Genomic DNA, 13,761 nt, shown 5'->3' with positions numbered 1-13,761 from the left:
CACTTGGAAGCAGAATCTGGACCAAGGTGAAGAGGAAGGGCAGATCTGGGAAACATTGCATAGGAAGGACTGGCCAAATTTGGTGATAGAACACTTGAACTTTTATTATAGCACGATTAAGGATGAAAGACTGGTGCATTTCTTCATTTTCTCGTTTATAAATGTAATATATTTTCTTGGCACTTTCGTTGTTTAAACTTTCGTCCTAGTTCTTGAATAATACCACAGTTTATCTGCAGTTATGAAATCTGTCAAAGTCTTTTTGCCCACAAGATGTAAATAGCATTTGTTCAGCTATGATTGTTTTCAAGATTTATTGGAAAGATGGGTACTTTCTTGTGAACACTGCCTTCTGGTAGCACATATGCATGTTTTCAAAGCCTGACCTAATCACATTTTAGAAAGAAAAAGGAAAGTAAAAGAATAAATAATATAGTTAAATCAGTGAACTCCACAGGTTTGCTTGAGAGTTCTATTGCTCCAGAAGCCTTACAACTAAAGCTTATAATGTAATTATGATCCTTGAATACCCGAAAGAACCAAGACAGTTAACTCTGACTTTCAGCTACCCTAGGAGGGAAATTTGTATAGCAAATATTTTTCCACATTCCAACTTTCTCCAAGCATTTTTATATCAGTAGTCCCGTTTGTATGCTTTTAAAATTTCTTCTTCATTTCCCAATATATATCCTATAAACATTGAGGAACATGAAGATTATAAGGAAATAACCAACTCGCTTTTCCCCTCTCCTCACCCGGAAGAATATCAGTTTCCCAAATGCATATGTGACTCTAATGCTGAGTCAAATTATGATATAAAAAGCAAGATGTGCCAAATCGAGTGAATGCCGTGATAGTCATATCTGCACCACTGGACCGCTACTTTCCTCTGAAAAATTGTCAACTAGGCACGGGAATTTCTTGCATTTTCTCGGGGATCTTGGAACGGTGTGATGACCATTTTGAGAAATGAAGAATTCTCAATTGAGACAGCCAGAATTCGACAAGAAATGTGAGCATTAACAAAGAAATGAAAAAAGAAAAAATCAATCGTGACCCTATGCAGGACTTCCTTGCAATAGACAGTAAGCTGTTAGAACAGGATAACTTGGAACTGTCCTCGTCGTTTGGCATGCTTAATTTCTCTTTCAGAAAAGTTTGGTTCGATTGAAATTTTAGTAGTTTTAAGTTGGCGTAGATTTGTAAATTTGCGTAATTGTACTTTGATAGCTTTTCATTACATTTAATGTGAATTTAATGGAATTAATGTTCTGTATCCACAAATAGATTGTTTATATTGTGCAGAGGAAATTTTTAAAAGGAAATCATAGTTATATTCTGGAAGTTTTATTTAAAAGACTGTCTATAATGCATATTGAATATGTTCCATATTATTGGAGGCTTTTTGAATTCATCACGTCTCCTTAGCTTGATGGACTACAGCTGAACTACTGTTAATTTTACTTGTTAACATTTTTTTGACTTTTCAATATGATATAATTTATATTTAAAAAAATGAAATTAACTTGCCTACCACCTTTGGCCAGCAGTTTGAAAATTGGAAGCAATATTTTCTTCTAAACAGATGCATGCAATTCTTTTTAATGATAACGTACATTTCCTTTGAACATTGAGAAGCAAGTGCATTTCCCCCTGTTTTACACTGCTGAAGCTCTAATGAGGCTGAAACCAACCCTGGCACTTTCTATTTTCCTTTGCATCTATCTCCCCACATTATCTTTAAAGCCAAAAACTACGTGCAGCATGGGTAATGTTATTTGTTCTCTGAATTGCCACAGAATTCAGAAACTATCATTCCTACAGGTTACATCAGAAGTAGAGAACAACTACAATTTGAACCTGATTCTCTTCTTTGTTTGAGAGTGTGCCAACAATGTATTATTCTCGGCATGGAGGAGAGAAAAATCTCCCCTTCCACCCACTCCAGATCCTGCCCCGCGGTTGCCAGGCATTGGATGTAGGCCAGGGAGGTGTTGTGAACTTCTCAAAATCTCTCCATCATCCCCTCAACCTTCTGCTGCTTCATCTTTCAATCAGTCAAATATATTGATTGAGCATTTAAGGTGTGCAGAACACCGTATTAAGTGTTTTGGAGCGTACAATTCAACAGAGTTGGTACAAGTTTCCTGTCCCATGACGAGCTTCCTTCTGTTTTGCAGTTGAATCTCAGGAGATCTCCCACCCAAACACTAAATCCATACCTTCTCTTTGGGCCTCTCACTGTCTCCTCTTACCTCCTAAAATCACCTGCTCATATGATCGTCTCCCCTCCCTCACGTCCAACTTCAACCTCTCACTCTCCAGAGTCTTCAAACACTCTCAAGTCTTCCTCCTTCAAAAAAACAACCACCACCTTCTCAGGACCCCACAGCCACCTTCAGTAATTGCCCCCTATCTCTGTTCTCATTCCTGTGCAAATTCCTAGCCTGGATTTGCATACACGTGTGGCCTTCATTGCTTGTCTGACAGTTCTTTTCTTGTCTAGCTACAGTAAGTCTTCTTTCAACTTCCTTCCCCCCTCACTCCGCTGCGATTACATTTTCAAAGCTCACCAATGACCTCCTTGTAGCCAAGACCAAAAGACTACTCCGTCCTAATTCTCCTTGACCTGTCAGCTGCTTCTGACACTGTGACCTGCTCCCTCCTCTTCAAAACACTGTCCGGCCTCAGTTTTGTTGATGCGGTTATTAGCTGGTTCTTCTCTTAGCTCTCTGATTACTTCTCCTTAGTTTTGTTGCCTAGTTCCTCCTTTACTTCTCCTCCTCTACTTTCCCCTGAAAGGCTCTTTTTGGGGCCCCCTTCTCTTTGTTTCTTTTTGCTTTCCACTCACTCTCTGTGGGGATCTTATCCACACCTATAGCTTCTGCTACCTTATTTAGATAGGTGACTCACAAAACTCTACAGGCCTGACCTCTCATCTGAATTATAACCCCCACATGTCCTCTTACTGCCTGGACCTCTCCACTTGGAAGTCCCCGCCAGCCCCTCAAATTCAGTGTGTCCCAAACAACTACTGATCTTTTCCTCTAAATTCACAGCTCTCAACTTTCCCATCTCGGTTGCTGACACCACCACTCTCCATGTCCCAGAAGCGCCACAATCTTGGTACTCCTCTCAACTCCTTGCTTATTCCAATCTCACTTTGAGTCTACCTCCCAAACTGCTGTACAACCTCTTTGGAATCTATCCTTTTCTCTCCACTTGACGAGTACCTCCTGGTATTAGTTCTTTTCGTAGGGTGGTTAGACTACCGGATCAGCTTCTCCTTACTCCAGTCTATTCCATAATCGTGGTGAAGTATTGGTCAGCCCCCCTCTCTTCTCTCTTCAAAGCAGCGTGGCTTAGTGGAAAGAGCATGGGCTTGGGAGTCAGAGGACAAGGGTTCTAATCCCGGCTCTGCCGCTTGTCTACGGTGTGACCTTGAGTTTAACTTCTCTGTGCCTCAGTTACCTCATCTGTAAAAATGGGGATGAAGACTGTGAGCCCCACCTGGGACAACCTGATTACCTTGTATCTACCCCAGTGCTTGGCACATAGTAAGTGCTTAACAAATGCCATCACTATTATTGTTATTATTATTCAAAACCCTCCTCTGACTTTCTGTGTCTCTCAGTTTTCATTTTTTTAAAAATGGTATTTGTTAAGCACTTACTATGTGGCAGGTACTGTACTAAGTTAATCAGGTTGGGCACAGTCCCTGTCCCACTTAGGCTCAAAAGCTTAATCTCCATTATACAGTGAGGAGTTGAGACCCAGAGAATTGAAGTGACCTGTTCAAGGTCACCCAATGGACAATTGGCAGAGTTGGGAGTAGAAGTCACTTAACTTCTCTGTGCCTCAGTTCCCTCATCTGTAAAATGGGGATCAAGACTATGAGCCACACGTGGGACAACCTGATTCCCCTATGTCTACCCCAGCACTTAGAACAGTGCTCGGCACATAGTAAGCGCTTAACAAATACCAACATTATTATTAACTCAGAGTCACTGACTCGCGGGCCTGAGTTATTTCCACTAGAGCATCCTCCTGCTCAATATCAAAGGAAACCTCCTCTTAATTTGCTTCAAGGCGCTCCACCACCTCGCTTTATGTGACCTATCTGCTATTTTCACACGCTGTTCCCCAACTTGCTGTCTTTATTTCTTCCAAGCTAACCTTTTAGTGCTCTCTCGCTCTCTCCCCTCTTCCCCTGCCCCACTCACGCTCTTCTCCCAACTTGGAATGCCCTCCCTCCCCAAAGTTCATAGCTTCTCCCCAAACTTGAAGCTCTCCTAAAATCCCCTCTTCTCTAATAAGCCTTCCCTAATTAATTCCTAGTACCCTAAGCTATAGAAATCCACTGGCCTTTTCTAGCACTTAGATCCTCACCTGTAGCCCCCATCCTCTGGACAGGTTTGTATGTGTGTGTATTATGTGTGTATAATATAGTTTGTATAATACACCCTGTGTGTTGTGTGTATGCGTTTATATACATTTGATCATGCATTCTGTTATTCATTTTACATACGCTATTTGTGTAGATTATTAATGACTGTCTCCCCTATTATAACGTTTTTATGCCCCGGGAATGATTCATGTCTCTGTACTTCCAAAGTGCTTAGTAGAGAGTATTGCACCCAGTGAGCACTTAAGAAAAATAAATTGAAACTCCCATTTTTAGATCGTGAGCTCCCTGAGGAATAGGGGTGGTGTCTAATTTCTACTTGTGTGTTCTTTCTCAGCACTCAGTACAGTGCTCTGCACACCGAAGGCACTTAATAAATACAACTGCTAACAATATTACTTCTTGTGGAGTTAACTAGGGCATCATGGGTGTGGGGCAGTGCCTCCCTTCCAGATCTCCATCGAAGGCTTCATGAGCAGTACAGCCTTGCTCCAGGCAGCTCCACTTGGGAGTGGAAGCAGCAGTTCTGCCTCGCCAGCTCATGTAAACACCCGTCGGCCAGCACGGAGTTAGTTCCAACAGCTCTTCTACTCTGCCGGAGGAGTATCGGCTGGAAATGTGAGATATTTTCTTCAGGGAAAAGAAAAAAATCATCATTTCATCTTGATATTACACAATTCAGCCGAGGAAAAATAGATCAGATCAGTAATTGACAGGTGGATGGAAATGTAGAGAGAAGTGATTATAAGGTGATGGTATTAAAAACTCTAAGGGAGGGGAGGAGGGAGAAAGGAAATGAAGGGCAAGAAAGCTAATTTTAACAGGCTTAAGGCACTTTTAGGAAAGGGTCTCAGAGACAAAGGTAGGCAAGAAAACTGGCTGTTCTTCAAATAGACAGTTGGGCCGGCTCAGGTACAAATTAAACCAGGACACAAAAAGAGTAATAAGGAAGCAGGGTTGTCTAAACGCAGAACTCTGTAGAGATCTGAAGGGCAAAAGAGAAAGCTACAAAAAGCAGAAATTAAAGATGCTATAAAAGGTTATGAAAACAGAACAATTAGATAGGGTCAAGTTTAGAAAAACTTAGAGGAAGATATTCTCTCTGGCAGGAAGGATCAGATACACTGCCTGGGGATTCTCCTTAAATTTAATCCTAGCATCCACCCAGAAATCTGGGACATGGATGCATGCTGAGAGTCCTCATAGGGGACCCATCTACTTGCAAATATTAGATAAAGATAGTGTGAAGCACTGTGGTCCAGTGGATAGAACATAGGTCTGGGAGTCAGAATTACCTGGGTTCTAATCCTGTTGCTGCCATTTATCTGCTGTGTCTTTGGCTGAGTCAGCTCACTTCTCTGTTTCCTCACCTGTAATATGGGGATGAATACTGTGAGCCTCATGTATGCTGTGACCCTGATGAGCTTGGATCCACCCCAGCACTTAGTACAGTGCCTGGCACATAGAGCGTAAATATCATAAAAAGTAAGATTTATTGAATTTTAGGATCACCCAGATGCTAACCCCACTTTCTCAGAGCCTTCAGACAAGACAGCACAATCCCAATTACCTTCCAAGTCTCTGGGCTTTTTTTTCCTTGGGTGACCCGTTAATGATATTTGCTAAGCGCTAAGGCACTGAACTGAATGTCGTCCTGGGAACAGGAACATCCTGTAGCAGTCTAAAATCCAGACAAGGCCCTGAGAGCAGCTATGTTCTTCGCACATGGATCATAGAGCCTGTTTCCAGGTTCTGGAGAGCCAGCAGGTCTCCTTCAGGCCTTCGTCTGCAAGTGGCAAGGATAACTTGTTGATTAATTTCACTCTCAGGAAGAACCTTCAGTAGCCAACGTTTTTTCAGACTTCCTGCTGGATCTGTCCATCTCATGGAACACCCTAGGTTTTAGAAATCTTCACCCCTGAAGGTCCAGCCCCTGGAGGCATTCCCCTGCCATGGAGCTGGTGCTAAAGTAAATATTTAAGTGCTTGCTTTGTCCAGGCACTTTACTAAGCTCGGGGAAAGATACAAGGTAATCAGGTTGGACCCAGTCCATACCCCACAGGTTCACATCCAAGAAGTGATGTGTCCAAGGTTACATAGCAGAGAGGTGGAGGAGCAGGGTTAGAATCCAGTTTCTTCTGATTCCTAAGCCCATCCTCTAACCATTTAGGCACCCGTGGCCTCCCGATTCCCTAAGCCGTGTCCTTCCCTCTAGGAAAGCAGTAGAACTAGAGGATGATAGACCTGCTAATTCTGGCTATTGGCTTGCTGCTGCCTTGGGTGTTGGAGATTAATCAGGGAAGACTTCTTGGAGGAGATAGGGATTTAGGGTGACTTTGGACTGGGGAGAGCTGTGGTCTGATGGATTTGGATAGGAATTCCAGGCAGGGGGAATACTATGAATAAAGGGCCGGAGGCTGGAGAGTCAGGTTTGGAGTTGCAGATGAAGAGAGTGAGTATGTTCAATGAGGAAAGAAGGGAGAGAGCACCGAAGCAGGTAACAAGGTGTTTTTGCTTGACATATTGTAGATTGGGTAACTGTGGGTGTTTTTTTGAGGAACGGAGAGTCGTGGCTCTCGTCTCTAGACTGTAAGCCCGTTGCGGGGAGGGAATGTTTCTGATTATTGTTGTAGTGTACTCTCCCCAGTGCTTAGTACAGTGCTCTGCACACATTAAGCATTCAATAAGTATCAATGAATGAATATGCCACAGCTCATTTCAGGAAGATGTTGAGCAACTCTGTGTAGTATAAGCCAAAACGGGAAGAGTCTGGAGGCTGAGAGATTAGTGAGGAGGGGAATAAAGTAGTCTAATTGCAAGATGCCGAGAACTGGGACAAGGGTGGTGGTTGTTGGGTGGAAGGGGACGGGAGGGTCAGGGAAATTGTTGTGGAAGAGCCAGAAGGTTTAGCAAGCGATTGAATAGGGGATCTAAAAGGCAGGGGGAACCAGTGTGGCCTCATGGAAAGAATACAGGCTTGGGAATCAAAGGATATGAGTTCTAATTCTCACTCAACCACTTGCCTGCCGGGTGACCTCGGGTTAGTCACTTAACTTTTCTGGGCCTCAGTAGCGTCAACTGTAAATTCTTTTTTTTAAAATTGGTATTTTGTACTGCTTACTTATTATATGCCAGGCTCTGTAAACGTTCAGTGGGGAGGGAGAGTTTGAAGGAAGATGAAAAGTTCAAATTTAGAATTGTTTCAGGTGCTAGTAAGACATCCAAGTGGAGATGTCCTTGGAGGCGAGGCAAGATTGATTAGCTAAAGAGAGATAGGGATTAGGGAGTTAGAAGTTGGTCATTGAAGTCATGCGAGTATATGAGTTCTTTGAGAGACTGAATATAAAGCTAGTGGATAGAGCACGGGCCTGGGAGTCAGAAGGTCATAGGTTCTAAACCCGGCTCCGCCATTTGTTGCTTGTGTGACTTTGGGCAAATCACTTTACTTCTCTGGGCCTCATTTCCCTGATCTGTGAAATGGAGATTAAGGCTGTGAGCCCCATGTGGGAAGGAACTGTCCAACCCGATTTGCTTGTATCCACCCCAGTGCTTAGTGCAGTGCCTGGCACAATAGTAAGTGCTTAACAAATACCATTATTATTATTATTATTAATAACGTGTGTCCATGTTGGTATGTAGCTGAATTGGAGTGGAGCGAGAGGTGAAGAGAGGCAAGTGCTGGGAGGAATTTGATGGCCGGGAGGTCAAGGGCATCGTCAGCCTAGAGGTTCGAGTCCCCACAGATCAGCATATGGAGAAGGGACCAAAGGTAATGAAGAGTGAACCGTGGCGCAGTGGAAAGAGCACGGGCTTTGGAGTCAGGGCTCATGAGTTCGAATCCCAGCTCTGCCACTTGTCAGCTGTGTGACTGTGGGCAAGTCACTTAACTTCTCTGTGCCTCAGTTCCCTCATCTGTAAAATGGGGATTAAGACTGTGAGCCCCACGTGGGACAACCTGATTCCCCTGTGTTTACCCCAGCGCTTAGAACAGTGCTCGGCACATAGTAAGTGCTTAACAAATACCAACATTATTATTATTATTATTAAGATTGAAGAGCAGGCCTTGGTAACGCAGAAGGAGATTTGGAAGGGTGAGAGATAACGCTATCCAGAAACCACAGTGGGTGGGTTTTGAAAGAAGAGAAGGTGAGAGATGGAGCAAAGTGGTGGAGGAGAGGGGCAACTTCTCCCCATCTCCCTGTGAGTGCAGGGGAGAGACGGAAGCCCTTCTCTTATTTCTGCTTTTCGGCATTTACAACCAGCCTGTGCTTTGAACTGTTCCATCGCGGTCAGCTTTACATCGATGCCGCCGAAATGAACCATTCCACATCCCTATTGGTTATCAGAATTATGGCATGTGTGCTGATGGTAATAATAATTGTGGTGCCAAGCAGTATACTGAGCGCTGGGGAGGGACAAGCTAATCTGATTGGCCGCAGTCCATGTCTCACGTGGGGCTCACTGCCTTAATCTCCATTTTACAGATGAGGGAACTGAGGCCCAAAGAAGAGAAATGACTTGCCCAGGGTCACACAGCAGACAGGTGGTGGAGTAGGAATTAATAATAAAATAATAATGTTGGTATTTAAGTGCTTACTACGTGCCAAGCATAGTTCTAAGCGCTGGGGTAGATACAAGGTAATCAGGTTGTCCCACGTGGGGCTCACAGTCTTCATCCCCATTTTACAGATGAGGTAGCTGAGGCACAGAGAAGTTAAGTGACTTGCCCAAGGTCACACAGCTGATAAGTGGCAGAGCGGGGATTAGAACCCATGACCTCTGACTCCCAAGCCCGGGCTCTTTCCACTGAGCCACGCTGCTTCTCTGTATGTAGTAATACAGAGCCGTTTTGTTTCAGAGGTTCACTGGGTGGTCACTTGTATCCCTGGGCAGTTTTGGAAGGTCTGAAGCAAAGGATGGTAGGATTTGCCAATCTAATCCCTGAAAATTGGTGCTCTTGAAAGGATCAGCATCTCTAGGAAATAAATGGACTGAGTACCTTGAAGTTGTACTCCATTAAAAAGTGTGATTTCACTCAGTTCTGCAATGTCAACTCCATTAAGGTTAGTGCAGAGAACACATTTTTTTTCTGTTTACTGCTAATATTATCATGTAGCATCCCGAAGTCCCATGAAGTAATAGTTATCTTCTTTGCATTTGGCAATTTATTAGTTATAGCACTACAAGAATAAAACCATAGTAAGCAGTAGCAATCACACAATGCAAGGGCCAGCTTCACCGCTCAAAATTATATTGCTGTTTGCTTTCCAGCTGAATTCACAGCGAATGAATTTCCTAATTTGGTAGATTTAAAGAAACTCTTTTGGTAGTGTAGCAATTGAAATGGAGAAGAAAACAGTACAGAACAGAATTCTAGTTCTTAAGAGGTCCTCCATAATTCACAACATTGTGGCGGTGTAGCCTATTCGTAGAGATGGGAGATTCCTTGACTACTTAATGTTTTTTGTTAACTTTTCATCACCGTTGCTCTTAGGAAGTTTATCTTTATGTTTTAGCATGCGTCTCTTACTGTGATTTGTCTGCTGTGTGACCTTGGGCAAGTCACTTCACCTCTCTGGGCCTCAGTTCCCTCATCTGTAAAATGGGGGTTGAGACTGTGTGCCCCAGTTGGGACAGGGACTGTGTCCAAACCGATTTGTTTGTATCCAGTCCAGGGCTTAGCACAGTGCCTGCACATAGTAAGTGCTTAACAAATACCATAGTAATGATTATTATTTAAGATCATTTTTTCCATTCTCTTTCCTGAGGAGATGAAGAACATCTGGTTATTGTTTTCTGTGTAAATCCATTCAATTATATTTATTGAGCGCTTATTATGTGCAGAGCACTGTACTAAGCGCTTGGAATGTACAATTCAGCAACAGACCCTGCCCAACATTGGGCCCACTGTCTAAACCTCAAATTAAGTACTTGAAATCCTCAGATATTGGAAGGCCCTTCAGTTTATCTTTATTTAGACAAAATAAATTCATATCCAGATCTACTCAATAGAAGTCAAATTTTCCAGATTGTTAATCACTTTTCATGGACACATTCCAATTTCTCCATGTTTCTGAAGTAATTTGGAGATCATATATAATGCTTTCCATATACTGAATGGAAAAGTGATCAGCTCTGCAGTAATTTTCCAGGAAAAAGATGCTAATGACTTCTCCCACTACTGAAAACCCAAAGCAAAGGGGGAAGAGGAAAATCATTATTATTATTTTTTTTGGAAATCGTATGATTTAAACTTTGCCTTGACTAAGTGTGCTCCCAAGCAGTCAAGGCACGGGCAAAACTTCTGTTTCCCCTAAAATCTCTAATTGTGCCTCTTGCAACTGGTTTGATATTTAATTTTAATAGCTTTGTCTGACCTCTGTACAGTGGAAGCCTTCTCCCCACCTCCACAGAATTTATGGGCATATCCTGAAACTAAATTCTTTTCCCCCACCTGTAATTATAGCATCTCTCTTCCCCACTAGAGTATAACTTCCCTGGGATCAGGGACCATGTCTAAATACTCTACTGGACTTTCCTAAGTGCTTACTGTACACGGCTTAAGCTGATAGAGTAGTACTGTTGATTGTTGAGGAATAGAACCTCATTTCTGCATATGTTATTTAGCTCTCCTGTATATTATTTAGCATTCATTAAGAGTCTATATTTGGACTATCTTGATCTTCCAAGCAGCCTCCAAGTAGAACTCGAATTGGGCAGCGTGGTAGGCCATGCAGGTGATACGCCTTCACAATGAATATAATTACTAAGCCGTCACCATATTGCTAAATCGGATCCAAGCCTCTGTTAATTCTGCAAGACTCTTGGGCAGTGGGAAAATCTGCGTCGCCAGGACTTGCTCACTTTGTTCTTCCCTCCCTTCCAGCCCCAGAGCACTTGTGTACATACCTGTCATTTATTTATTTGTATTGATGTCTCCCCCTCTAGACTGTAAGCTCATTGTGGAAAGGGAATGTGTCTGTTTTCCCAAGTGCTTAGTGCGGAAGGTCATGGGTTTGAATTCCGGCTCCACCATTTGTCTGCTGTGTGACCTTGGGCCAGTCGCTTCCCTTCCCTGGCCCTCAGGTCCTTCATCTGTAAAATGGGGATTGAGACTGTGAGCCCCACGTGGGACAGGGACTGCATCCAACCCAATTTACTTGAATCCATCCCAACGCTTAGCGTCTGGCTCATAATAAGTGCTTAACAAATACCACAGTTATTATTATTATTATAGCGTTCTGCACACAGTAAGCATTTAATAAATGTGATTGAATGAATTAATGTATGAATGAAAAGGGCAATTTCTGTTTCTATGCAATCTGATTCATTTGATGGAAGAGTTTGCAGAGGAATCTGAAAGATCAGAAAGTCAGTTGGATTATGAAGGGATGTACAAGGGGACACATCCACTTGCAGGTATTCCTGGCCTTACACGTTGAGGGCAGCATTCAAATCCAGCCAGAGACACAAAGATAACGCATAAATGAATACATATGCAGGTGTGCCCTGTCATAACAGCCGTGGCCTGCTTCCTGAAATTGAGGTTGCATCATAAGCAGCTCTAATAATAATAATAATAGTGATTACAATGGTTGTGTTTAAGCTATTACTATTTGCCAAGCACTGAGGGGGCAGGGAATACAAGCAAGTCGAGTTGGAGACAGTCCCTGTTCCACACGGGGCTCACAATCTTAATACCCATTTTACAGATGAGGGAACAGGCCCAGAGAATTGAAGCGACTTGCCCAAGGTCGCACAGCAGGCAAGTGACGGAGCCAGGATTAGAACCCATGATCTTCTGACTCCCAGGTGTGGGCTCTATCCACTGTGCTATGTTGTACTGCAGTAATAGTATTAAGTGCTTAAGGTATGCAAGGCAGTCACTTGGATAGAGCTTACAAGGGGGAAGAAAACAAAGACCATGTCCCTCAAGGGGCTCACACTATAGATGAAAAGTAGGGGAAGAGGGCTGGAGACACATCAGAAGCAATAAATCAATTAAACATGAAAACATCGCAAGGACATATGCAGTCCCCAAAATAATAAAGCAACGGAGCTGTGGCTAGAGGAGCACAATTCATTCAATTCAATTGTATTTATTGAGCACTTACTGTGTGCAAAGCACTGTACTGAGCGCTAGGGAGAGTAAAATACAACCGCAGACATATTCCCTGCCCATAATGAGCTCACAGTCTAGGGGGGAGACCGGCATTAATAGACATAATTAAACGACAGGCTCCTTGGGCGTTCCAAGTCGGCAGCATCCCCTTAGCCGTAAGTGTGGCTCCCGCAGTCCAAAACTTCCCAAGGTTTGTGGTGACCTCCTCCTGCAGGTGCTGTTCCCTTTCCCACTGGTGGCGCACAAAATTGGTTGGGATGGAGCCTTCGCAGTTTATTGTTTTATTGCACTTTCCCAAGCGCTTAGTACAGTGCTCTGCACACAGTAGGTGCCCAATCAATACAGTTGACTGAATGAATTCTGTGAAGGGGAGCTGTCGGCGGAAGGCGACGCAGGTGGCTCCCAGAGGATGCCGGGGGGTAGGGACTCTGAGGGGTGGAGAGGGATGGCAGTCCCCCGGTCGAGGCAGTGGGAGCCAAGAGCATACAGGCAGATGTGGTTGCAATTATTCATTGGTTCATTACGTCGTATTTATTGAGCGCTTACTGTGTGCAGAGCACAGTACTAAGTGCTTGGAAGAGTAAAGTATAGCAGGGAACAGACACATTCCCTGTCCACGAGCTCAGACTAGAGGGGGAGAGACGATTCATTTGACTGTGGTGTAAAGGGGCTGAGGAGGCTCAGCAGCAGCTTTTACACCCAGACTGGTGCTCACAGAGCATGCCTGGGGTAGGCGAGAGTTTTTCTGCTGGGGTGTGGTGGGGTGGAGGTGGGGAATGCAAGGGCACACAGTGTAGGCTAGTGGATAGAGCACCGGCCTGCAAGTCAGAAGGTCCTGGCTTCTAATCCCAGCTCCACTGATTGTCTGCTGTGTGACCTTGGGCAAGTCGCTTTACTTCTCTGTACCTCAATTATGACATCTTTAAAATGGGGATTAAGATCGTGAGCCCCATGAGGCACACAGACTGTGTCCAACCTGATTAGCTTGTATCTACCCCAGTGTTTAGTTACAGTGCCTGGTACATAGTATGTGCTTTACAAGTACCATTTCAAAAAAAAACAAAACCCCAAAATAAAAGAGGGAGGGAAGGCCACAATTTTCAGATGTTTTCCTTTTTCTCTCCCTTCCTTCCTCTGTTTACCTCATCTCCCTCCCCTTCCTTCTCTCCTTCTCTCTATCCTTTACCTCTCACCTCCCTGCTAATCAGAACACCCGTGCAATGGAATCCTCCCA

The 13,761-nt window shown here is 43.7% G+C and overlaps 1 protein-coding gene across 4 annotated transcripts in view; it reads left to right on the top strand.

The window, feature by feature from the left end:
• FAM189A1 (family with sequence similarity 189 member A1) overlaps positions 1–13,761 on the top strand; it is a 345,715-nt gene that overhangs the window by 91,526 nt on the left and 240,428 nt on the right. The gene's annotated exons all lie outside the window — the stretch shown is intronic.

This window comes from Ornithorhynchus anatinus, chromosome 5, assembly GCF_004115215.2.
Source record: "Ornithorhynchus anatinus isolate Pmale09 chromosome 5, mOrnAna1.pri.v4, whole genome shotgun sequence".
Taxonomy (NCBI): domain Eukaryota; kingdom Metazoa; phylum Chordata; class Mammalia; order Monotremata; family Ornithorhynchidae; genus Ornithorhynchus; species Ornithorhynchus anatinus.
The sequence above is the reverse complement of the archived record's forward strand: the minus strand, read 5'-3'. Positions and strand labels throughout refer to the sequence as shown.